At 41.6% G+C, this 26,022-nt stretch overlaps 1 protein-coding gene across 2 annotated transcripts in view; it reads left to right on the top strand.

Annotated features, from left to right (window-relative positions):
* ATP10B (ATPase phospholipid transporting 10B (putative)) overlaps nt 1–26,022 on the top strand; it is a 326,471-nt gene that overhangs the window by 57,829 nt on the left and 242,620 nt on the right. The window lies entirely within an intron of this gene.

Below are 26,022 nucleotides of genomic sequence, written 5' to 3' on the forward strand. Positions count from 1 at the left end.
CCCTTAATGTGCACATTTCCAGATTGCTAAGCCTGGAGATGCTGCCCTATAGGCTAGTAGAGACCGAGGCCTTTCGCAGCCTCATGGCGGCGGCCGCCCCTCGGTATTCGGTCCCCAGCCGCCACTACTTTTCCCGATGTGCCGTCCCAGCCCTGCACCAGCACGTGTCAGACAACATCATCCGTGCCCTGACCAACGCCGTTTCTGACAAGGTCCATCTGACCACGGACACGTGGACGAGTGCTGCCGGGCAGGGCCACTATATATCTCTGACGGCACATTGGGTTAACTTGGTGGAGGCTGGGACCGAGTGTGACCCTGCGGCTGGTCATATACTGCCGACGCCGAGGATTGCGGGGCCTACCTCGGTCCAGGTGTTTGAGGCCTACTATGCCTCCTCCTCCTCCCACCCCTCCTCCACCTCCTCCTCCGAACGACCATCCGTGGGCATGGCGCCATCAGTCAGTAGCTCTAGGCACAGCAGCAGTGCCGTCGCTAAGCGACAGCAGGCGGTGCTCAAACTGCTGAGCCTAGGCGATAAAAGGCACACCGCCCAAGAACTATTACAGGGCATCACGGCGCAGACTGATCTGTGGCTGGCACCGCTGAACCTGAAGCCAGGCATGGTTGTGTGTGACAACGGCCGTAACCTGGTGGCGGCTCTGCAACTCGGCAGACTGACACATGTGCCATGCCTGGCCCATGTGTTAAATCTGATAGTTCAGCGTTTCCTCAAGACATACCCCAATCTGTCTGATTTGCTCACGAAGGTGCGCCGCATCTGTGCACATTTCAGGAAGTCCAGCACAGATGCTGCCACTCTCAGGGCAGCGCAGCGCCGCCTCCAACTGCCCGCTCACCGACTGTTGTGCGACGTGCCCACGAGGTGGAATTCAACACTGACCATGTTATCCAGAGTTTACCAGCAGCGCCGAGCGATTGTAGACTGCCAGATGTCAACTTCCACCAGAACTGGTAGTCAGGTCAGTCAGCTTCCTCAAGTCTACAATGAGGAGTGGACGTGGATGTCTGATATCTGTCAGGTGCTGAGTAACTTTGAGGAGTCAACACAGATGGTCAGTGGCGATGCCGCCATCATCAGCCTCACCATCCCGCTGCTTGGCCTGTTGAAAAACTCTCTGGTCAGCATGAAGTCGGAAGCTTTACGCTCCTCACAAGAGACGGGGGAAGAAGATTCCCTTGTTGATAGCCAAAGCACCCTTAGGTCTGTTTCTCAGCGCATATCGGAGGAGGTGGAGGTGGAGGAGGATGAGGAGGAAGAGGAGGAGAATGTTGGCGAGACACAAGAGGGGACCATTGTTGAGTCCTACACTGTTGAGCGTGTATGGGCAGAAGAAGAGGAGTTGGAGGAGGAGGAAATGGACAGTCAGGCCAGTGAGGGGAGTGAATTCTTACGCGTTGGTACTCTGGCGCATATGGCAGATTTCATGCTAGGCTGCCTATCCCGTGACCCTCGCGTTCAAAGAATTTATTCCAGCACCGATTACTGGGTGTTCACTCTCCTGGACCCACGGTACAAGCAAAATCTTTCCACTCTCATCCCTGGAGAGGAAAGGAGTGTGAGAATGCATGAATACCAGCAGGCCCTGGTGCACAAGCTGAAACAGTATTTCCCTTCTGACAGCGCTAGCGGCAGAGTGCGTAGTTCTGCGGGACAAGTAGCGAGGGAGAGTAGGCGAGCAGGCAGCTTGTCCAGCACTGGCAAGGGTACGCTTTACAAGGCTTTTGCCAGCTTTATGTCACCCCAGCAAGACACTGTCACCTGTCCCCAGTCTCGGCAGAGTAGGGCTGATCTTTACAGAAAGATGGTGAGGGAGTACGTAGCTGACCATACCATCGTCCTAAATGATCACACAGCTCCCTACAACTACTGGGTTTCAAAGCTGGACATGTGGCACGAACTGGCGCTCTACGCCTTGGAGGTTCTTGCCTGCCCTGCCGCTAGCGTCTTGTCAGAGCGGGTTTTCAGTGCAGCTGGTGGCATCATCACCGATAAGCGTACACGCCTGTCGACTGACAGCGCTGACAGGCTGACGCTTATCAAGATGAATAAAGCATGGATTTCTCCTAATTTCAAATCTCCAGCAGGTGAAGGAAGCTCAACCTGAATAATTTATCCACTCCTCCTCCTCCTCATTTTCCTCCTTCTCCTCCTCTTTCTACAGTAAAGCAGAGGAAACTGGCTGTTTTTTGACAGGGCCCACTGGCTCTAGGTATAGTACTTTATGCATTTAATTTTTCTGGAGGGCCACCGACACGGTCCTCTGTTTTAAACAATTTTTGGGAGTGCCACATACAGGCACTCAATCTATTCAATTTTTCTGGAGGGCCACCTTTCCGGTCCTCTGTTTTAAACAATTTTTTGGGACTGCCACATACAGGCACTCAATCTATTCCATTTTTCTGGAGGGCCACCTACCTGCTCCTCTGGTTTAAAAACTTTTTTGGACTGCCACATACAGGCACTCAATCTATTCCATTTTTCTGGAGGGCCACCTACCTGCTCCTCTGGTTTAAAAACTTTTTTGGACTGCCACATACAGGCACTCAATCTATTCCATTTTTCTGGAGGGCCACCTACCTGCTCCTCTGGTTTGAAAACTTTTTTGGACTGCCACATACAGGCACTCAATCTATTCCATTTTTCTGGAGGGCCACCTACCTGCTCCTCTGGTTTGAAAAATTTTTTGGACTGCCACATACAGGCACTCAATCTATTCCATTTTTAAGGAGGGCCACCTACCTGCTCCTCTGGTTTGAAAAATTTTTTGGACTGCCACATACAGGCACTATCCAAATTGAATTGTCTCCATAGCAGCCTCCACACGTTGTCTCCATTGCTACCTCCAAAAGTCGTCCATATAGCTGCCTCCATACATCGTCCCTTTATCAAACGAGGTTTGTCAGGCCGAAATTTGGGTTGTTTTCATGGATTCCACATCAAAGTTGTTAACTTTGTCGCCACCCTGCTGTGTTATCCACAAAATACACTGGCAAACTTTTACCATTTACGGATATTATTTCAGCGCTTCTTGCGCATCTGTTTACATTCCCCTCACCCGCCATATCCTAAACTTATAAGAACGCTACTACACTTGATCTTATACAAAAGGTTCTTAGAAGTGCTGTTTGGGGAGTAGCCTAGAGACAGGGGCTTGGATTGGCGAAAGCTCGCCTAGCAGCGGAGCGCCAGCTCCATGCGCATCATGCGCTTCTTGCGCATTTGTTTACATTCCCCTCACCCGCCATATCCTAAACTTATAAGAACGCTACTACACTTGATCTTATACAAAAGGTTCTTAGAAGTGCTGTTTGGGGAGTAGCCTAGAGACAGGGGCTTGGATTGGCGAAAGCTCGCCTAGCAGCGGAGCGCCAGCTCCATGCTCATCATGCGCTTCTTGCGCATCTGTTTACATTCCCCTCACCCGCCATATTCCAAACTTATAAGAACGCTACTACACTTAACTTGGTGCAGGCTGGGACCGAGTCTAACCCTGGGGCTGGTCATATACTGCCGACGCAGAGGATTGCGGGGCCTACCTCGGTCCAGGTCTCAAAGGCCTACTATACCTCCAAATCCTCCCACCCCTCCTCCACCTCCTCCTCCTCCGAATTACCATCCGTGGGCATGGCGCCATCAGTCGGTAGCTCTAGGCACAGCAGCAGTGCCGTTGCTAAGCGACCGCAGGCGGTGCTCAAACTGCTGAGCCTAGGTGATAAAAGGCACACCGCCCAAGAGCTATTGCAGGGCATTCCACATCAAATTTGTTAACTTTGTCGCCACCCTGCTGTGTAAGCCACAAAATATACTGGAAAACTTTTTTCATTTACGGATATTATTTCAGCGCTTCTTGCGCAGATGTTTACATTCCCCTCACCCGCCATATCCCAAACTTATAAGAACGCTACTACACTTGATCTTATCCGAAAGGTTCTTAGAAGTGCTGTTTGGGGAGTAGCCTAGAGACAGGGGCTTGGATTGGCGAAAGCTCGCCTGGCAGCGGAGCGCCAGCTCCATGCCAAGAACCAACTAACATAGTTTTAACTGCAGTACCTTTAATCTACTACTAGTTCACTGCCTCCATACATCGTCCCCTTATCAAACGAGCTGTGTCAGGCAGAATTTTGGATTGTTTCCATGGCTTCCATGTTAACTTTGTCGCCACCCTGCTGTGTAATCCACAAAATATACTGGCAAACTTTTATCATGTACCAATATTATTTGAGCGCTTCTTGCTCACCTTCTTTGGTTCCTCTCTGCTACCCATTGGTTTGAAGCCTGAGTCCATTTAGGGTATGTCGCCATGCCACTCTCTAGCCTTCCGCTGCTGCCGCTGCCTCTGCATGCCGTCCCCTATAGTGTCAGGGTCAATTATTGGATTTTTTAGATGCTATCTAGCTTCATTCTGTCACTCTGTCATGGCCATGCTGTTGCCCATAATTTTGGCATAATGGTGCGATTAAGCAGCCTCAGAGGCATCCATGCATGCTGCCCCTGCTGTTTCCTGTCCATTTCCGTGGTGTTTCCATCCTTTTCTGAGGTTCCCAGGTGTTTGGCCAAGCTTCCCTGTGCAGAGCCTTGGTCCCCTTGAAAAATGCTCGAGTCTCCCATTGACTTCAATGGGGCTCGTTACTCGAAACGAGCACTCGAGCATCGGGAAAAGTTCGTCTCGAATAACGAGTACCCGAGCATTTTAGTGCTCGCTCATCTCTAGTTCTGACCTGTTCAATGGCTTGGCATTTGATGGTGATTGATCTTGAGACTGTTTTATTCCTTGGTAGGTCGATGATCATTTCCATTGTTTTGTCTATGTTTAGGATGAGGTTATTGCTTTCACTCCACTCCATGAAGGAGTTGATGAGGTCCCTGTAGTGTTCAAGGTGACCGTGATATAAGTTATTGCTAAATTCAGATGTATAATGGGTAAAGAGGAACAGTGAGAGAACAGTACTTTGGGCTGTGCCTCTTTTGCTGAAAACCATGTTTGACTGTATGTTACCTAGCTGTATGAATTGAGGCCTGTCGGTAAGGTATTCGAGTACCCAGTTAAAAAAAAGTGTGCTATATGTTAAGGTGAGTCAATTTGTCTCTTAAAAGTGCAGTATCTATGATGTTAAAGTACCGTAAATTATTCATGCACTATTAATGAAATTTAGCAACTTGGTTGTTTAAAATCATGTAGTTAAAGTGACATGAATTTAATGTCATCCCCCTTTTAAAAACTGCATTAGATTGGATGTATATGACCTGTTATCTTTAAAATTCCCTCTATATATTATAGTATATAGAATATTTTTTTTAAAAAAACCTTTTTTCTTAGTCAGCTGCCACTCCCCCAGACCCTGCGGTGAAACTTTACTGATCATTTTTTATTTTTGTCATTTTTTAATCATAGATTTTTTTCCCATCTTTCTTTCTCCATATTTGCTTAACTGTATTAAAACCAACAGGCTCGCCCTGCAAAAACCGTTGTAGTTTAAAGCTTAGAAGAATCTATCTTTTAATGAAAAAAATAGAAAAGAAACCTTCCTCTTATTCCCCCCCCCCCTTCTTTCCTCAATCCATCCGAAGAGCATGATTTTGTCCAGGATAAATGTTATTCTTTTAGATCTCTAGCAATCTGCTTGCTAACTAAGGTAGAAACTGCAAAGGTCTGCTAAACGCAGCTTGACATTTGCTTAGTAATCTTAATTCACACGCAGGCATATGCCAACAATATGAGACATCTTGCATAATTGGCAGCCTTGTCACAAATGAATGGTACACTGACATTGTGCTTCTGTTACATCTAAATTCGGACCTGCAGCACCAGAAACTGGTTCTTGTAACATTTAGATTCTGCCTACTAACAAGTGACAAACAAAGTGATTTTTTCAGACCCTGCAAACACAAGGCAATAGTAATTTCTGGGTGACATTTATAGAATGCAACATCTTTAAACAAGTTGGTGGCTTCATGACATAATCGACTTATGGTTTCGGTGACATCATGGTAAATATGCTGAGAGCTTCCATTACAGTCTTTCCAGATTTCCTGGGAGATTTTCTAGGAGCTCCATCCGACCTCTGGTATGCAAGCAGATGGTGGATTTCACAAATGACATCCTCCCCTCCACTGTTAGAATTGTGTGGCTTCCTATTTTGAAGTATAATTCTCAAATTATTACGAGAATGCAGCTTCTCTTCATCCCATCTCTCTGTATGCAAATATATAGTATATTTGTGCTCTAAATTTCTTTAACCATAACCCCCCATTTGAAAAGAACCTTTTAAAGGAACGTTCCATTCAAAGTTAACTCATTAAATAAGGCTGAGACCACAGCAGTATTTGCACTGGAACAAGGTTTTAAAATTTATGGGAAGTAACATATTCAAAAATCAAGGATTTTAGGATAAATATATGACTGGATGAATGGGAACATATGAAAAAGAATTTGGATGATACTGCTACAGGACCAGTGAACACAGAAAAATAGTGTAAATCCAAGACATACTTCCTTGTTGTGGCTGAGGTGGTGCCCAAGGTGTTGGGGCACCAGCAACCCAGACTAGTCAGTACACAATACTGAGGATTGATGTATGGGAAGAATTACTTTACGCAGCGCTTCTTCCAAAATCCTCTTCTTCTGTCAAAAACATCTGTAAGGATGTTCAACTTTGTTGGTAGCCTTTAACATGTAGTGGTGCCTGTACATGAATTCCGGAGCTAAACACATGTGAATTATTACTGAGAAAGGCAGCATATTTATTATTGATTATTCACATGTCAGGTACAGCATGATGATAGTAATTCTAATGCATTACCACTGGTGTGCTGCCATGTGTATGGAAACCTTGAGGACATGTAACTACCGTATATACTCGAGTATAAGCCGACCCAAGTATAAGCCGAGGCCCCTAATTTTACCACAAAAACCTGGGAAAACCTATTGACTTGAGTATGAGTCGAGGGTGGGAAATGCATTGGTCAAAGTCATATAGCCTTACGGACCCTGCCCCATAGTATATAGCTAGCACCTGCCCCCCAGTATATAGCCTGGCAGGACATATCCCCCAGTATATAGCCAGGCCCCTGCCCCAATATATATAGTCAGCCCATTGTATATAGCCAGCAGCGGGGGAAGCTGGAAAGGTGAGTTTTGATATTTTTTTTGCTCGAGTATAAGCCGAGTTTGGGTTTTCAGCACATTTTTTGTGCTGAAAAACTAGGCTTATCATCGAGTATATATGGTATGTGCATTTCAGCCCGTGAAGTTCATACCTATGCAGAGGGGGCCAAAACACTATTTCCTAATAAGGGCCCAACTTATTCTGCTACTTTTTTCCTTGACAGATGTTGCAGAATGAAAAACAAACATCTATGTGTTAATGAGCTCTTAATTGGTGAATATTCCTTAAAGTGTAACTGTCATCCTGAGCAAAAAAAAAACTAAAATACATAATTCTGCTCCAAGTGTCCCTGGGAATTATTCCTACTCATATCTATCCTCTATCTAATATCTTTCTATCTCCTAGCCATCTATGTATATCCTATCTATATCATATCTATCTATCTTCTATCCATATATCTATCTATCTATCTATCTATCTATCTATCTATCTATCTGTCTATTAATCTGTCTATAAGTAACACTCCAGCACAGCACATGAGGGCGCAGCACATGAGGTGAAAGCTTGAAGACTTGCAAACTTGTCTCCTGCCACTTCCTTGTGTGAGGTGATGGAGGGAGGGGGCTGCAGTTTCTTTCTGTGTGGATAATGTGTTTATACACAGGTGTAGGGAAAGCTGAGGAGAGATGAGAGTTCAGATGTTTGGTCACTACATTAGTGATGGCTTCTCCCTGCTGGGGAGAAGTGCTGGGGCAGTGAGCCCTGTGGTAATCAGCTGATTGGAAAGAGAGAGATGGGGGGGGGGGGTGTCTCTCTTTCCGTAGTCTCAGCTTCTTTCTGAAGACGGGATGAGCTTAGCAACTGACATATGTGAGATTGCTGACATCTAGGGGAAGTCTGCAGAATACAAGAGAAAGGAGCAAGATTCGGGTAACTAATCCAATTGCAAAAGTGCTTAAAATTACCTGCCCTACAACATATCAAAAGTTTTTGAAATGACGGTTAAACTTTAACCGCGGGCCGAGCCCTCTCCATAGCCGGTAAGTCTCTGCTGCATATTGCAGCAAAGGCTTACCGGTAACACCCGCGATCGGTGCCGGGACCGATCGCGGGTGTTTTCTTGCTGATCGCCGCCGGCAAAGCTGCCAGCGGCTTCAAATGCGCCGCCATCTTTCCGAGGATTGCTGCTCCCCGTGACGTCATCGGGGAGCGGCGATCCGTCGCCATGGTAGCTTTGGGTCTCAAATGCGCCGCCATCTTTCCGAGGATTGCTGCTCCCCGCGACGTCATCGGGGAGCGGCGATCCATCGCCATGGTAGCTTCGGGTCTCACGAAGACCCGAAGCTACTTTGGGTTAACCCATTCATTACAATGTGCTATCAGCACATTGTAATGTATGAGGAGTAAAATCCCCATATACTGCCATACTGTAGTATGGCAGTATATGGTAGGATCGATCAGACAACCTAGGGTTAAAGTACCCTAGGGAGTCTGAAAAATAGTAAAAGTAAAAATAAAAAAAAAGTTTAAAAAAAAATTATAATAAAAAACCTAAAAATTCAAATCACCCCCCTTTGCCTAGAACTGATATAAATATAAATAAACAGTAAAAATAATAAACACATTAGGTATCGACGCGTCCGAAAATGCCTGATCTATCAAAATATAATAACGGTTTTTCACTGTGTTTAACCCCGTAACGGAAAATTGCGTCCAAAGTCAAAACTGGCACTTTTTTGCCATTTAAAAATTTTTTTAAAATTCTATAAAAAGTGATCAAAAGGTCGTACAGTCCAAAAAATAATATCATTGAAAACATTATCAAAAGTCGCAAAAGATGACACCACCCTCAACTCCATACAACAAAGTATGGAAAAGTTATAAGCACAAGAAGACGGCAAAATTAAAAAAAAAAAATTTGTTCATGAGGTTTTAATTTTTGTAAATGTATGAAAACATTATAAAACCTATACAAATTTGTTATCCCTGTAATCGTACTGACCCAAAGAATAAATTAGATGCGTCATTTGTGGCATGAAGTGAAAGCCGTAATATCCAAGCCCACAAGAATACGACACAAATGCGTTTTTTCCCCATTTTCACTGCATTTGGAATGTTTTTCCCGCTTCCCAGTACATGGCATGGAATATTCAATGTGATCACTATGAAGTGCAATTTTTTACGCAAAAAACGAGCCGTCACATAGTTTTTTATGTGTAAAAATAAAAAAGTTATAGATTTTTGAAGGTGGGGAGGGAAAAATGGAAATGAAAAAACGGGAAAGGGCCCGGTCCTTAACCGGTTAAATTAGCTTTACCTTCTATGCACAGATGATTTAGATTTGTACTAAGGGACAAATGAACATCAACTTATAAACTGTGATCGCCTCCTGCACAATGCAGATTTTCCATTCCACAGCAAACGTGTTACAAGAAAATATATTTTTTATCAAAAATGATTGTGTCCTAAGTATGTAGAGTATATACAGTATATATAATGCTTTCTGGGAGAGAACTGTAGATCTGATTTTGGATGGGCAGTTTATTGATCAGTTTTGTAAATATAAATGGCTGAGCCCTTTGTAGATTTCAGCCTTCTCTAATCCATCCTGCTAATTTGTTATTGATTGAAATTAATTGTTATTCTGCACTGTCCCCATATCTAATACAGTGACCTTCTAATAGCTTGCAAAACATGATTGTTTGTACACCCCATTTGATACTTTTAAAAGGTTTCAGACTACTGTAAATTATTAGTATCTGATCAGGTTATAATGTAGTTATTGATTACAGAAAGAATTAATGCTCCAGGAACTAAGTAGAGATAAATGAAACCTTTACTTAAAGTGTCCAAACACAATGCTGACATGGCACGAAGATATAGTGGCTGCATTTCTAAATATACTGTTTACTATTGAACTCAAATAATTGTCGTTTTTTTTTTTTTGGAAAATAACATGGAAGAAGTTTTTCTTCAGTAAAATGGATGGAGAATTTTGAAGTACAAAAAACACAACAGAATCTGGTTAAAACAAAGCACCGGTTAACCTTTAGTTGTATGTTAGTTATATTACATTAGAAATATTTTAACTATTTTTCACATTTTCATCATTGAACAACTTGTACCGATTTATGCCTATGATGGAGGCATGGATGACCACAAAAAAAAATGCTTTCTTAACTGACTCTTAAACAGGTCGTACCTTCTATTTAAGTTGTCCCCTATACAGCAATCTGAAGAATGTAGGTGCCATCCTTGCTGATAGGTGGAGCGGCAGGACGAGTATGCATCCTGAGGCTCCATTCAACTTTGTAAAAGTGTTGGAAATTGCTGAGCGCCAGCACTCACATTCTCTATCTATGATATAAGCCGTGCTAGCCAAACACTGTCCTTGGTAATTTCTGATACTAATAGTGTGATGGCAGGAAGCATACTCATCCTGCTATTCCTCCCATTAGTGAGAATGGTCTTTTAGTGTTTTTGTTTATTTATTTATTTATTTTTTTGCAGCATTTTTTATTTAAAAAGTTGCTCAAAAGTCGCAAATGTTTGGACAACAGTGAACATCACTGGAATACTAAGTAATGGTAAATTTTGCTGGGCGAGTGAAACAAAATCACAAATGTAACTAAATATAACAGAGAAAATGAGATAAAACAAAGACAAATATGACATCAAGTAGCACAATGTAATATATAGTTTTATGGGGTAAACAACTTGTCTTTGATGCAGAAACATTTCTATTCTGTGAAGCGGAGGGCAGTCTTTCATGTCACTTTGAAGACAAGCTGACGTAGGACAGCGTGCAAATTTTATTCTCTTGTGATGTGCTACTAATTTTTACATGTCCCCAAAAAGTAAATGTAATTTTTAGATGGAGCCCATGTGAGAGATGCCCAATTTCCTCCCAGTCATCTCCCAGTAACATTTATATTTTGTGGCAATTATTTTATTATGTTCCACCATCCAGTCACCTCGTACCTCATCAGTCTTTTTTGAATATGGAATTCTAATAGTAAACATTTGATTACATCCCAATTTTGTACAATTTAAACAAAGTTATTTTGGCGGCAAACATACAGAATCACGTACCCGAGTCATTCCATTTAGTACTACAACGCTTGTATTTAATGGCATGCAAATAAAAAACAATCACCACAATCTTGACAATCTTGTACTATTGATGAAAACGCTTCGCAAGAAGATGAGATGCAGAAAATGAAATGCAGTTGAAGAAATGTTTTAAATGTCAAGTGAAATGAGAAAAAAAAAAACCTGTCAGCCGAACGATTTGTGCAAACATGCTTCAGAAGGGTCTGATTTACAAAGGCGAACGTAACCCCTTTCATTTCTCCAGCGCCCGTGACAGTATATCAAATTTAGATATTTCAGCTGCAACAAAGCCTCAGCAAAATACTAATTTGTAGAGCTGCCGGCTGCATCTTGTTAATGGGATTTTGGCTCCACTGTAAAACATAGGCAGCAGTTAAAGTTCTGAAAGCTGTGTCTGAATTATTTACTGTGGTGTACAGAAACATTTTAAGACCTGACAAATTGATTCTTGCATTATTCCCCATCCCAAAAATGTTACTATTAATTACCTTATGAGCTATATGGAGCCAGAGCCCATAAGACTTTTATGGCCTCATATAGGCCCTGGGAGAAGGAAAGATCCATGCAGCTATTCAAGGTCATTGGACTAAAGAACGGTAATTTTTTGGGGGAAGGAGGGTCAGTTACAGGGGTTTTCCCACAAAGCAAAATTAGGCCCTACCCACGGGATAGGGACTAACTCGCTGATCAGTGGGGGTCTCAGTGCTTAGACCCCCATAGAGCACGAAAACGAGGGGTCAGTAGGACCCCTCATTGCTCCATCAGATTAATGGAGCAGACGGCCTCGCATGACCATTCTGCTCCATTAATCTCTATGGAGCTGACGGTGATCGCCGAGTGCAGAGCTTGGCGATTTCCATCAGCTCCATAGAAGATTAATGGAGCAGAACGGTCATGCGCGGCCGTATGCTCCATTAGTCTGACAAAGCGACGAGGGGTCCGATGGAGGTACGTGGGACCCCATCGTACCCCTAGTTTTTGTGATCTGTGGGGGTCTCAGTAAAACTCCTTTAAGGTCTCTTTGCAGTTTATAGGTGGTGGATGTTTCCTATTTATGGGTAGTATAAGACCTCTGAATAGTTTAATATTATTGGTTGGGATTATACAGTATATTTTTGTCTGTGACATTTTGTTTTGCTAAAAGCTACACATCTAATTTATCTTAACTTCTTTTAATCTTACCTACACAGAACCTCCTTACTATAAAATGTTTAATTTAATTATAGGAACTAGACCAGATTAGATGAAGACTTTGCAGTGTACAGAACATTTTTTATCTGCCTGATTAGAACGTTTAAAAGTCTTTAATATCTTTATTCAAAATATCATTAAAAGTGTGCTAAAAATAGCCATAAGTATTCATTCAGGCTTTTCAAGGTACACCTTCAGGTGACAATCCAAACACATATGTGCCCACCGAAGTCCGATAAAATGCACCAAGAAACAAGTAGGCGCAATCACAGGAGCACGGGTTAGCTTCCCGCTGTAACACCTATTATCAGTAGTTGTATATAGTAGGTCTGTCTCAATTATGTCCCTGCCTGACGCGTTTCTGCATCAACCCTACTGATCGATGCGTCATCAATGGCATACCAGGATACACTTAGACATACAACACTTATTTAGCGATTGCCCTAGCTGCCCAATATTGCATTGGCATTGCAGCTAGAACTTGCTACACACACATCCGGCACTGTTGTATTGATAATACTTTTAAAGTCTTCATTTTTGAAGATTGGACACAGAGCTAAATACTTTAACATACAGTAGGTATAAGGACAACCGGTATTAGTGTTTAGTTTACCTTGATATACCTAAACATGGCGAATAACTATATAGAGATTCTCCTCAATTCACTCCTAGCAGTCTTAAGTGATTTATTACACGATGGGTCTTGTATGTAATGGTAAGTTCACTAATCAATAACAACTATGGCTGCTTGACAGGTAAGTAACTGAATACAATTTCATTCAGAAAAATCTTTGCAACAAGGCCATCTGTTACTTGAGTATCTTGAAAAGATAAAAGATTTGGAAGTCTTGCTTCAAGGTCAGATCTTGTAACTCAGCATATTTGATTTTTGTCCAGCAATCTGTACTATAGAAATACTGTATTTACTGTATCAAAGAAGATTGTCTGTCTGTGCAGATCATTTTCTAATAACATTTGAATATAAGCCAGGCTTGTACAGGGTTAAATAAAAGTTACTGTACCAGTCCCTGACCATGTTGATATATAGCCATAATGTTAGACTGACCTTGGTAAAGAGCTCGCTAATGGATAGAAGGTGATCAAGAATTGCAGTGTAGGGCCAGTTCATACCTCATAAAATAGAGTTATATCATCAGGGTTTTGCATCAGTTATTGTGAGCCAAAGCAAGGTACCAATGGCTTGCAATAAGAAATAAGTTACTATGGAAAGATTTGCACCTGTTCTATGAGTTCAACCCCCTCTTGTCATGATCAACGTCTCTAGCTATGACTGATGGGGTCGCCTTCATTTGGACAACCTGCTGTTGTAGGGTTTCAGTCACTTTGGAACTGCACACCATTTTTGCAAAGACAGTACAAACTGGAAAGCTAAGCTGCCAGATCATTATAGGGATTTGTCCATGAAAGAAAGTTATCAAATATTAACCCCCTAGTGATATTTACACAATAAAGATAATTTTGAACACCCTTACTTTACATTCTTACTCAGTTTTATTGCTGTTTTAGCTCCTATCACTCAGTGGTGATCTTTGTAAAAAGTATTGACAGGGACTCTCTAAGCAGACACTTCATGGTTACCCTCTACTATGAGATGCCATGTGCTGACAATGTGCTAAGATTGTCATAGTACAGGGTTTATCTACACTTTTTTCTGTGTCAGATACTAGTTCAGAAGCTAAATAAGAGAGATGAGACAGATCAGAGATGAAGAGATCAATGAGATGTATATAAAACACAATGACACTCTCAGCTGTGATATATACCTCCCTCCCATATCTTACCTGTAAGTCCTTACCTTACCTGTAGCTAGTAGAGCAAGTCTCTTTACACTTCTGCGTGCCTGTAGGAACTGCCTGTGTCTAAGCTGGTATTGTAACAAAGGGGGGGGGGGGGGCAGGAGGCACTGCAGCCATGCAGACAAGAGAAGCTATTCCTACCATAGTCAGAAGGTTTACGGTTAGATCCATGGGCCACCAAAATTGTAAATGTCAGGACTGGTTGGCATTATATCTCTGAAATGCTGTATTTTTGTTAATATTAGTAAATTAGATAATGTTTAATTATGTTATCCTGAGTATATTTAAGGATCTTGTCCTCTAATGTCCTCTAATTTTGAACAGCAGTCTTTTTCGTTTGTCATTTACATTTTTTATTCTATGATTTAGAATGTATATAGTTTATGAAGTACGCTTAAAATACTGCTTTTTTTACTCGTGTTAGGATATATTCACATAGGACTACAACAATGACCTTGATATTTAGGAAAATTGGTGTTTTTCTCTAATTTTGTTCTTCGGTGTACGTCTTGGTGAGGATTTTAAAATGGAAAAGCAAGCAAAAAAAATGAAATAACTGATTTAGAATATGATACAATATAACTTTATTGATCTCCTGAGGGGAAATTCTTTTTTACATAGTGTTCTGGCAATTGTTACACAGTTAGACAGGCTTAACGTTACAGTTACAAAAACACACTGGGGCTTATTTACTAAGAGTCCGCATATCGCATTTTCGTCAGACTTCCTGACGTTTTCTGTGACAGGTATTTAGCAGGGGATTGTGTTGCACGTGATCGTATTTTGGTGCAGCTGCGACAGCTGTCATGCAACAGAAATCGGGAATGGGGGGGTGGGCGACTGATTTGCACTCAGTGCGCGATTTAACATTCAAATTGTGTCACATCCAATGAACTTACATACACCGGGGAGAACATGGTGAACTCCGGCGGACCTGAGCGGGAAAGCAACACATGCAGGATATCGGGCGCACGATCTTAGTGAATCGCGGCAGAGTGCATGATCGTCGGAACAATGCACTGGATGAACTCCTCGGTCGGGTTAGTAAATGTGCCCTACTGTGAGAGACACGTTCTTACATGTTGCTAGTTACTTTGTTGCATACAAGCATAGTTACAGGACATTGTGATACAGCACACTACTTGCTTATTAACGGTGAAATGCTACAGGATACTTTGTTGTTGTAAAACCATAAAAGTTTGTATTGCCCCAAATAAAATATTCTGCACTGCCCCTTCTTCCTCATAGATTGTAAGCTTTTGCGAGCAGTGTTCTCACTCCTATTGTCTCATGTGATCATGTCTGTACTCTGTATGCTTTGTTTGTATCTGTACCCCACAATTTGTAAAGTACTGTTTAATAAGATGGTGCTATATAAATAAAGATTTATTATTATATTCCAGATTTTCCTCCCAGTTTTTATTAAATGATCCATAATGGAACTCTGGATAAAAGGATTCTGTTTAGAACAGTCCTTTTGGGTTTCTGGGAACATATTGAAACAGACACAGACTTTGGATCATGTAGATAACCTTCCCAGAAGCAGCTGTTCTAAAAAGGGCTTCTAATTCCATATTATTATTATTATTATTATTATTAGTGGTAGTAGTAATTCTAGTAGTACCTATAATTTTGTAATGAGATGTCTATTGCGCTTACTGTAATTAACAATGATGGTCAGTAGTCCACAAAGTTTTCAGTAAGTAAGTTCTAGGTGACAATTTTCTATATTTGGTTCATTTTCTATTTAGAGGCCTACAGTAAGTGCCATGGTCATTTGTTGTCAGAGTTAAATCTGCTCTTCACTTGATTACTTCTGTGACAATGGAAAATGAAGTAAAGGTAAAGTCATTACTTGATTGATCTTCTTACAAGTTTTTCCTGACCTTCAGGGATATAAAGTTTATTAGTGACTCTAAAGTGTTTGAAGAACCGCTTTTACCATTATCTACATAATGCTGGTAATAGCACTCCAATTCATTAAACTATAAGGAAGAAATACTTGCCTTTATGTTTTCCTACTGATACCTCAACTGAGCTGCATTTGTTGTGTTCTGAGATGCTTAAAATATATGGTACATTAAGCTTTTTCTCCATATGCTATTGGAGTATATGAGAATTACCTGCAATAAAAACAAGATAAAATATACTGTCTCTCTATGCGACTAGGCACAGGGGAGTAACTACAGCAGTAGCAGGCATAGTGGCTGCTTTGGTGCCTATAGTGTCAGGGGGCCTAGGCATCCGAACTGACACACCAAGAATGAAAAATGTGCACCATTATAATAATTAATAATTCCTTTATTATTATAGCACACACAGATTACGCAGCGCTACACAGAGCTTGCCAAATCAGTCCCTGTCCCCAATTGGGCTCACAATCTAATCAACCTACCAGTATGTTTTGGAGTGTGGAATGAAATTGTAGGACCCGGAGGAGACCCACGCAACCACGGAGAGAACATACAAACTCTTTGCAGATGTTGACCCTGGGACTTGAACCCAGGTCCCCAGTGCTGCAAGGCTATAGTGCTAACCACAAAGCCACCATGCTGCCCCATTAATATACATATTACGCTATGCAATATACAGCATAATATGTATATAACAGTGCACATCTTCCATAGTACACAGCATGAATTGGCAGCTCAGATAAGAAATGTCAGGGGAGAGGACAGCAGAATGACAGGACTGGGGATCCTTCTTCTCTAATTCCTGCCATGCTGTGGCATAATTAGAAGTTGATGGGCCCCAGTGCAAAGTCTGTGCCAGGCCCCCGATTATAATGTATGGTTTATAGCAATAGTCTTCTCATATGGGAAAGTGACACCATAAGGGCCCCCTTAACCTCTTGGGCCCTGGTGCAATCGTGGCCTCTGCATCCCCTAAAGTTCCGCCCCTGCTGCCTTGTATTCCCTCATGTGGTCAGCAGCAAGTAATCTCCTATCCATCACCCTAATAGTTTACACATACTGTATAAATAATTCCAATATATAATTCTAGAAATGTGATACATCATTCTATTATATTGGAGATAGGCTTCAACTTGTACTGTAAGTAATAACAGCTGAATGAATGTTGACAACCAAGCATCTGATACGGAAACGGGTACAAAGTGGTTGTCGCTCCTCCTCACATCTTTTCAGCTTATACAATGTGCAATACTCACTAGAAGCAACACAAAAATGTCCATCCTAAAAGAGAGAAATCTAAAAGCTGTTGTAAACATGTATAAAAATATTTCCTCACATTGAGAGTTGTAGTTCTGACATTGAGCTCCACTTTGAATTCTGTATCCCCCCCCCCCCCCTCGCCATCTATCTTTATCATAATACATCATTTCAGTGTCAGCTTTTACTCTTGTAAAGTAATGAATTGGTGAACGACCATTGCTAATGATTCTTAGCTTTCAGGCCTGACAAATGCCCAATTGCTTGAAGTCAATAAGCTTTATTAAAACCTAATATGTCACATTCATTGACAGAAGCTTTGAGATATTAAATTGCAGAGCTGTTCAAAGAATCAATGTTTTGTGATATCGGAAGAGAAATTCCATTGGGCCTCTTGATTCTTTCCTGAATCCTGCCTGCTGAAAGGCAGCTTGTCCTCTGCTGTCATAGAGACTTGATAATAACAGAGGGACTGAATGAATTCAATCAAAATGCCGCTGTTTCCCCTGAGATCACATGGGAGCATGTTCCATACAGCAATCCCTTCCTTGTTGCTTTACTCATGCATGGTAAATGTGCCTGTAATCTTTAGTAGGAAGAATGTCCTACAGATCTCTTCATGTGCGTCTTCTGATGTGCCATTAATTGCATGGACCACTTGACTCCGTAGTGTTATATCGCTAACAAAGGACGGATGGGTGCATGTCAATTGCTAGAACGGGGAATAAAGATCAAGTCACTGATACTTTATCCCTTAACGACCAGGCCCTTTTTTGCATTTTCATTTTTCGTTCCCCACTTTCAAATATCCGTAACTTTTTAATTTTTTTCCATGTAAATAGCTATATGAGGGCCTGTTTTCTGCATAACAAATTGCACTTCATTGTGCCAGTGTTTAATATTTCATACCGTGTACGGCAAAGAGGGAGAAAAAAATCCAAATGCATTGAAATTAGTGAAAAAATGCATTTCACCATTTTCTTGTGGGCTTTCACTGTATGTCTACTTTATTTTTTGAAACTCTACGATCACGGTGATACCAAATTTATTTAGGTTTTATAATGTTTTCAATTTCTTCATTTTGCCATCTTCTGGAGCTAATAACCATTTCATACTTCAGTGTAATCGTTATTATAGTTTGATAGATTGGACATTTTGGGAAGCACTGATACATAACATGTTTAGGATTTTACTGTTTATATCAGTTTTAGAGAAATGGGTGTTGATAAAATATATATATAATTTTTTCTATTTCTCAGGCTCCCAAGGGTACTTTAACCCTAGGTTGTCTGATTGCTCTTACCATATACTGGCATACTACAGGGGGATTTACTTCATCATATATTACAATGTGCAAATTGCACATTGTAATGAAATGGTTAAATTCAGACAGCCTTGGGACTTTGTATGACGCAAGGCTAGCATGTGACCAGATGGCTGCTCCCTGATGGCATCACAGGGAGCGAAGATCTTCATCTTTCTAAAGCTGCCGGCTGCTAGCACTAATCACGGGTGTTACTAGAGGATGTTTTCTGCAATATGCAGCAAACATCCTCCAGGTATGGAGAAGGCTCGTCCGTGAGCTCTCTCCAAACATTGCCAGGCACCATCTGATGTATTTTTGTTAAGGGGTTAAATGGTCACTAACGTCTCAACGTCTTTGCATATAATGCGGTAAAAGTAAACACAAAACACTTCATAAATATACTACATTTTATCAGAGCAGAGTTTTTCACTTACTTTGGATTTTCACTCTCCCTCCCTCCATCCTTTCTAATCTGCTTTTGATGCTGAAATTTTCTACTAACAAGACAGAAACTTACTTGGGGAGATATATCAAAAGTGTTGCAGAATAAGCCAGTACACAGTTACACTGTGCCAGGATATGCCAGGCTTTCTAGTGTAAGACTCGTCTATTAGTTGGTCTAGCTCACACCAGAAAACTGGTTAGTTCTTTACGCACTGATTCCACACAACTTTGTTTTTCTGACTAGTAGACAATATAAAACCCTTCAATTTGGCACAGGACATTTCAGACAATTTTTGGGTGCAAATTGCACCACAGTAGTAGTAAACTTGCAGAGAAGTTCTATGCTGAGGCGAGAAACAGCACCTAAGTTTACACCCACCAGAACAGAAAGGACACAAAGTTTGGGTGCAGATGCAAAAGAGATAAAAGCCAGTTGAAAGTGATATACATAGGGGCACACTTACCATACACTGGCACTAAGTAGCTGTGATAAAATTGGCCCATAGTTTGCTGAAAGAGGAGGTACACTTTAAAGATACCATAAATCACTTAGGTGGAATTTGTAATTTGTTTTAGAGTCTTCTAAAACATTCTTCTCTAAAACATTTTGAGGATGCTTTTTCCTGTAAATACATTTTATTTTTAATCAACATTACGACATGTTATGTAGGATATACTATTATCAACAATGTGGTCTCAGTCAAATTATGGTGGTGGTCAAATGGTGCCCTAGAATCTCAAAGGTGGGCAACCCCCTTACACAAGTGGCACCTCTGTTATGCCATCTGAGCATTTCTTCACCTTGTGTTAAAACCAATTCTGAGCTCGCTCAGTTTTGGCTTGTGATTCTAAGTGGCTAGTGAACTTAAGTGAGTTGAAAAAAGCGGAGTTTTGTGTGTGATAAGAGTGAATCTGTTGTTTGGGTGATTGTGGACTGAGTATACAGGTAATAGCAAGGCACGTTTCTTAGTGTCACAATTTAAATAGATTTTTTTTTTTTTTTTTCCTTTCTTTGCCTGGTCTGCTAATTGGGAGGAGGGATTAGTGTTCACACCTGATAAATTAAGGTCTAGCAACTCACTTTTGAGCTCGCTCAGTTTTGGCTTGTGATTCTAAGTGGCTAGTGAACTTAAGTGAGTTGAAAAAAGCGGAGTTTTGTGTGTGATAAGAGTGAATCTGTTGTTTGGGTGATTGTGGACTGAGTATACAGGTAATAGCAAGGCACGTTTCTTAGTGTCACAATTTAAATAGATTTTTTTTTTTTTTTTCCTTTCTTTGCCTGGTCTGCTAATTGGGAGGAGGGATTAGTGTTCACACCTGATAAATTAAGGTCTAGCAACTCACTTTTGAGCTCGCTCAGTTTTGGCTTGTGATTCTAAGTGGCTAGTGAACTTAAGTGAGTTGAAAAAAGCGGAGTTTTGTGTGTGATAAGAGTGAATCTGTTGTTTGGGTGATTGTGGACTGAGTATACAGGTAATAGCAAGGCACGTTTCTTAGTGTCACAATTTAAATAGATTTTTTTTTTTTTTTTTCCTTTCTTTGCCTGGTCTGCTAATTGGGAGGAGGGATTAGTGTTCACACCTGATAAATTAAGGTCTAGCAACTCACTTTTGAGCTCGCTCAGTTTTGGCTTGTGATTCTAAGTGGCTAGTGAACTTAAGTGAGTTGAAAAAAGCGGAGTTTTGTGTGTGATAAGAGTGAATCTGTTGTTTGGGTGATTGTGGACTGAGTATACAGGTAATAGCAAGGCACGTTTCTTAGTGTCACAATTTAAATAGATTTTTTTTTTTTTTTTTCCTTTCTTTGCCTGGTCTGCTAATTGGGAGGAGGGATTAGTGTTCACACCTGATAAATTAAGGTCTAGCAACTCACTTTTGAGCTCGCTCAGTTTTGGCTTGTGATTCTAAGTGGCTAGTGAACTTAAGTGAGTTGAAAAAAGCGGAGTTTGAAAAAGAGAAGTCCACAGAACTGTAAGTAACCTACATTTTATATCTCTTGATTTATATACTCATCACAGTTTTGTAACTTGGATATGGCTAGCAAGATTGGTGGTATGCTCCAGTGCACACTCTGCCACATGTATACACTGCTGGAACAAGAGTTCGAGGGTGAATACCGCTGTGACAGATGTGCCCATATTTTTCTACTAGAAGCTCGTGTTAGAGATCTGGAGGAAGATATTGCACGGCTGCGAGCAATTGACAATCTTGAGAGGAGTATGCTGCTCACTGAGCAAGCAATAAGCGGGGTAGAAGTGGAGGGTGGAGAGGAAAGCCAGCAGGGCCAGGTGGGTAGCTGGGTTACTGTAAATAGAGGGGGTAGGAAGGGGTCAAAGAAAAGGAAGGCCAACTCTGACTCTGAACATCCAAGCAAAATTGCAAAATTGTGCAATGATGTCAGGACGTCAGTGTCAGAAATGGCAGCCCTAGCGGATCCTGCTCTCCCTCACAGCCGGGGGAGCAGACCAGCTAGTAGTAGGGTGGATGGGAGTGCAGGCAAGCCAAGGCAGCTAGTGGTTGTAGGGGACTCTATAATCAGGAAGACGGATAGAATAATTTGTCGCCAAGACCGCCTCAACCGAATGGTTTGCTGTCTCCCTGGTGCCAGGGTTCGGCATGTGGTGGAAAGGGTGGATAAATTACTGGGAGGGGCTGGGGATGACCCAGCTGTCGTGGTCCATGTTGGTACCAATGACAGAATAGATGGTAGGTGGAGGAGCCTGAAGAATAATTTTAAAGAACTAGGTTCAAAGCTTAAGGAAAGGACCTCCAAGGTAGTATTCTCCTGAATTCTACCTGTGCCATGCGCTACACAGAGCAGACAGCGGGAGCTCAGGGAGTTAAATGCATGGCTCAGATCCTGGTGTAGAGCAGAGGGATTTGGGTTCCTAGAGCACTGGGCTGACTTTTCACTGGGGTACAAGCTGTTTTCTGCAGATAACTTGCACCTAAGTGGAAGGGGGGCTGCTGTGCTGGGGGAGAGGATCCTAGCAGGGGTGGCGGAGTATTTAAACTAGGATCGGGGGAGGAGGAAAAGGAAGACACTGAAGGGGTAGACAGGTCAGAGAGGGGGCAGGTTATGTTGGTGGGTGGTGAGGTGGGCGGTGTATGTGGGACCAAGGCGGTGGATAAGGAGATCCACAAGTTTCAGAACAGTGGTGAGGATATATGTGCCAGTAAAAATTACTTTAAATCAGATAAATAACTGTGGAAAATTAAATTGTATGTTCACAAATGCCAGAAGTATCACAGGCAAAATGGGCGAGCTTGAGGCTCTGATATTAGAGGAACAGTTAGATGTTGTTGGTGTAGCAGAGACATGGCTTGATGCATCGCATGATTGGGGTGTTAATATTCAAGGTTTTACACTCTTTCGGAAAGACAGGGCAAATAGGAGGGGAGGTGGTGTATGTCTGTATGTCAGAAGAGACTTAAAAGCGATTGTGAATGAGTCAGTGGTCTCAGAAGAGTGTGAGGAAGCTGAAACTTTGTGGGTTGAAATTCAAAGCCAAGAGAGCTTTGAAAAAATTATTTTTGGTGTAATTTATAGACCCCCTAACATCTCTGAGGAAATAGAGGGTCACCTATATAAACAGATGGAGCAGGCTGCACAGGGGGGGACCGTTGTGATAATGGGAGACTTTAACTTTCCAAATATAAATTGGGGTCAGGGCTCGTCTTCATCTATGAAGGGGAAACATTTTATGAATATTCTTCAGGATAATTTTCTGGTACAGCTTGTAGAAGATCCCACAAGAGGTGACGCATTGTTGGACCTTGTGATTTCTAACAATGAGGAGATTGTCCAAAATGTCAGTGTCCGGGAACCCCTTGGGAACAGCGATCATAATATAATTATTTTCCTCTTAAACTTTAAAAAGCAGAAACAGGTGGGAAAATCGAAAACTTTGAATTTTAAGAAGGCCAATTTCCAGAAATTCAGGGCTGCAATACAGGATATAGACTGGGATCAGATACTGTCACATGGTGATACTAATGTTAAATGGGAGAAATTCAAATCTATCCTGGGCTTTTATACTTCTAAATTTATTCCAATAGGTAACAAGTATAGACGGGCTAGATTACACCCCTCGTGGCTTACAGCTACAGTTAAAAGGGCAATTAATGAGAAAAAGAGGGCATTTAAAAAATATAAATCTGATGGGTCACCAGAGGCTTTCAATATTTACAAAAAAGTTACCAAAATCTGTAAAAAAGAAATCAAATCAGCCAAAATACAAAATGAAAGACAGGTGGCTAAAGATAGCAAAACAAATCCCAAGAAATTTTTTAAGTATATCAATGCAAAAAAAAATGGGTCAGAACAGGTTGGACCCCTTTATTCTGAAAATGGGGCATCGGTGACTGGAGACCAAGAGAAGGCGGAGTTACTTAATAGGTTTTTTAGCTCCGTTTATACAATAGAAGAGAGAACTTCTGACTTGGGTGGTACCAGTGCGGGTCATGCACCCTGTAATATACTAGACTGGCTAAATGTAGACATTATCCAATCTAAGCTCAATAAAATCAATGTGTACAAAGCTCCTGGACCAGATGGGTTACACCCCAGAGTTCTTAAAGAACTCAGTTCTGTTATTGCTGTACCACTGTCTAAAATCTTCAGGGATTCCGTAATGTCTGGTGTGGTGCCAAGTGACTGGCGCAAGGCAAATGTGGTGCCAATATATAAAAAGGGCTCTAGAACTTCACCAGGCAATTACAGACCTGTAAGCTTAACTTCCATTGTGGGGAAAGTATTGGAAGGGTTAGTAAAAGACTACATACTGGAGTATGTGACATCAAATAGAATAATAAGTGACAGCCAGCATGGGTTTACTAAGAATAGAAGTTGTCAAACTAACCTTATCTGCTTCTATGAAGAGGTGAGCAGGTGCCTGGATGGAGGAGCAGCTGTGGATATTGTGTTCTTGGACTTTGCAAAGGCATTTGACACTGTTCCTCATAGACGCCTGATGGGTAAAATTAGGGCTATTGGTTTGGCAGAAATCATTTGCAATTGGATTGAAAACTGGCTGAAGGATCGTATCCAGAGAGTTGTGGTCAATGATTCCTACTCGGAATGGTCACCAGTTATGAGTGGTGTACCTCAGGGTTCTGTGCTTGGCCCACTACTATTTAATATATTTATTAATGATATAGAGGTAGGAATTAATAGCACTGTGTCTATTTTTGCAGATGACACCAAACTGTGTAGTGTAATACAGTCTATGGAGGATGTACATAGGCTGCAGGGTGACTTGGACAAACTGAATGTTTGGTCATCCACTTGGCAAATGAGGTTTAATGTGGATAAATGTAAGGTTATGCACCTGGGGGCCAATAATCCAAAGGCAAAATATGTCCTTGGGGGAGTAAATCTGGGAGAGTCCCTTGTTGAGAAGGACCTGGGGGTACTAGTAGATCATAAATTGAATAACAGCATGCAATGTCAATCAGCTGCCTCTAAAGCTAGTAGGATCTTGTCGTGTATCAAAAGTGGTATGGACTCTCGTGATAGGGATGTAATATTACCCCTGTACAAGGCACTGGTTCGGCCTCACCTGGAATATGCTGTCCAGTTCTGGGCACCGGTCCATAAAAAGGATGCCCTGGAGCTGGAGAGGGTTCAACGTAGAGCCACAAAAATGATAAGGGGTATGGAGGGTCTTGGTTATGAGGAAAGATTAAAACAACTAGATTTATTTAGTCTGGAAAAGAGACGACTACGAGGGGACATGATTAATTTATTTAAATATATGAATGGTCCATATAAAAAATATGGTGGAAAGTTGTTTCAGATTAGATCAAATCAAAAGACGAGGGGGCACTGTCTCCGTCTGGAGAAAACAAGGTTTAATCACCGGAGGCGACAGGGCTTTTTTACTATAAGAACTGTCACTCTGTGGAATAGCCTGCCTCAGGCGCTGGTCACAGCAGGGACAGCAGAGAGCTTTAAGAAGGGTCTAGATGCCTTTTTACACCTAAATAACATTGATGGTTATGTTATATAGAATTGTTTCCCCTAAATCCCTTCCTCATCCAATCCCTTCCCTTCCTTGGTTGAACTTGATGGACAAGTGTCTTTTTTCAACCGTATAAACTATGAAACTATGAAACTATGAATTCATATGGCAGCTGACGTGTGGTCGGATTGAAAACTCAAAGCAACTAGCATCATTATAAATAGTATAAACTTAATGAAAATTATTTGGTTTGTGTTCAAAAGTACATATATTTACTGCCTGAGAATTAGAACACTTAAAACGACAAATCTTTATTGGTTATATGTTAAAAATGAGGCCACTCTTCAGCCACGAACCTAGTAAAACAGGCAATTCAGTAGGTGCTCAGAGGCAGATAGTAAAACAGGCAATTCTGTAGGTGCTCAGAGGCAGATAGTAAAACAGGCAATTCAGAAGGTGCTCAGAGGCAGATAGTAAAACAGGCAATTCAGAAGGTGCTCAGAGGCAGATAGTAAAACAGGCAATTCAGTAGGTGCTCAGAGGCAGATTCAAAGGAGCCCCTAATTTTCGAGGTCCCAATCAGTATTATCCCCCCTGTCTCCTACTGAGTGCAGTGTGTCTCGCAACCATGCAGTCATATTTGATCAGTTGTTCATCAGTGCAATGTGCCTCGTAGCAAACACACTACTTAGGTGCTATTCACATTGATTACGCACTCATGTCATTCCTATACGCTTCCTCCGCCTTTTACACAAGTGGCACCTCTGTTATGCCACCTGAGCATTTCTTCACCTTGTGTTAAAACCAATTCTAATTCATATGGCAGTTGACGTGTGGTCAGATTGAAAACTCAAAGCAACTAGCATCATTATAAAGCAGTGCGTTTAA

Source organism: Engystomops pustulosus, chromosome 4, assembly GCF_040894005.1.
Source record: "Engystomops pustulosus chromosome 4, aEngPut4.maternal, whole genome shotgun sequence".
Lineage (NCBI taxonomy): Eukaryota > Metazoa > Chordata > Amphibia > Anura > Leptodactylidae > Engystomops > Engystomops pustulosus.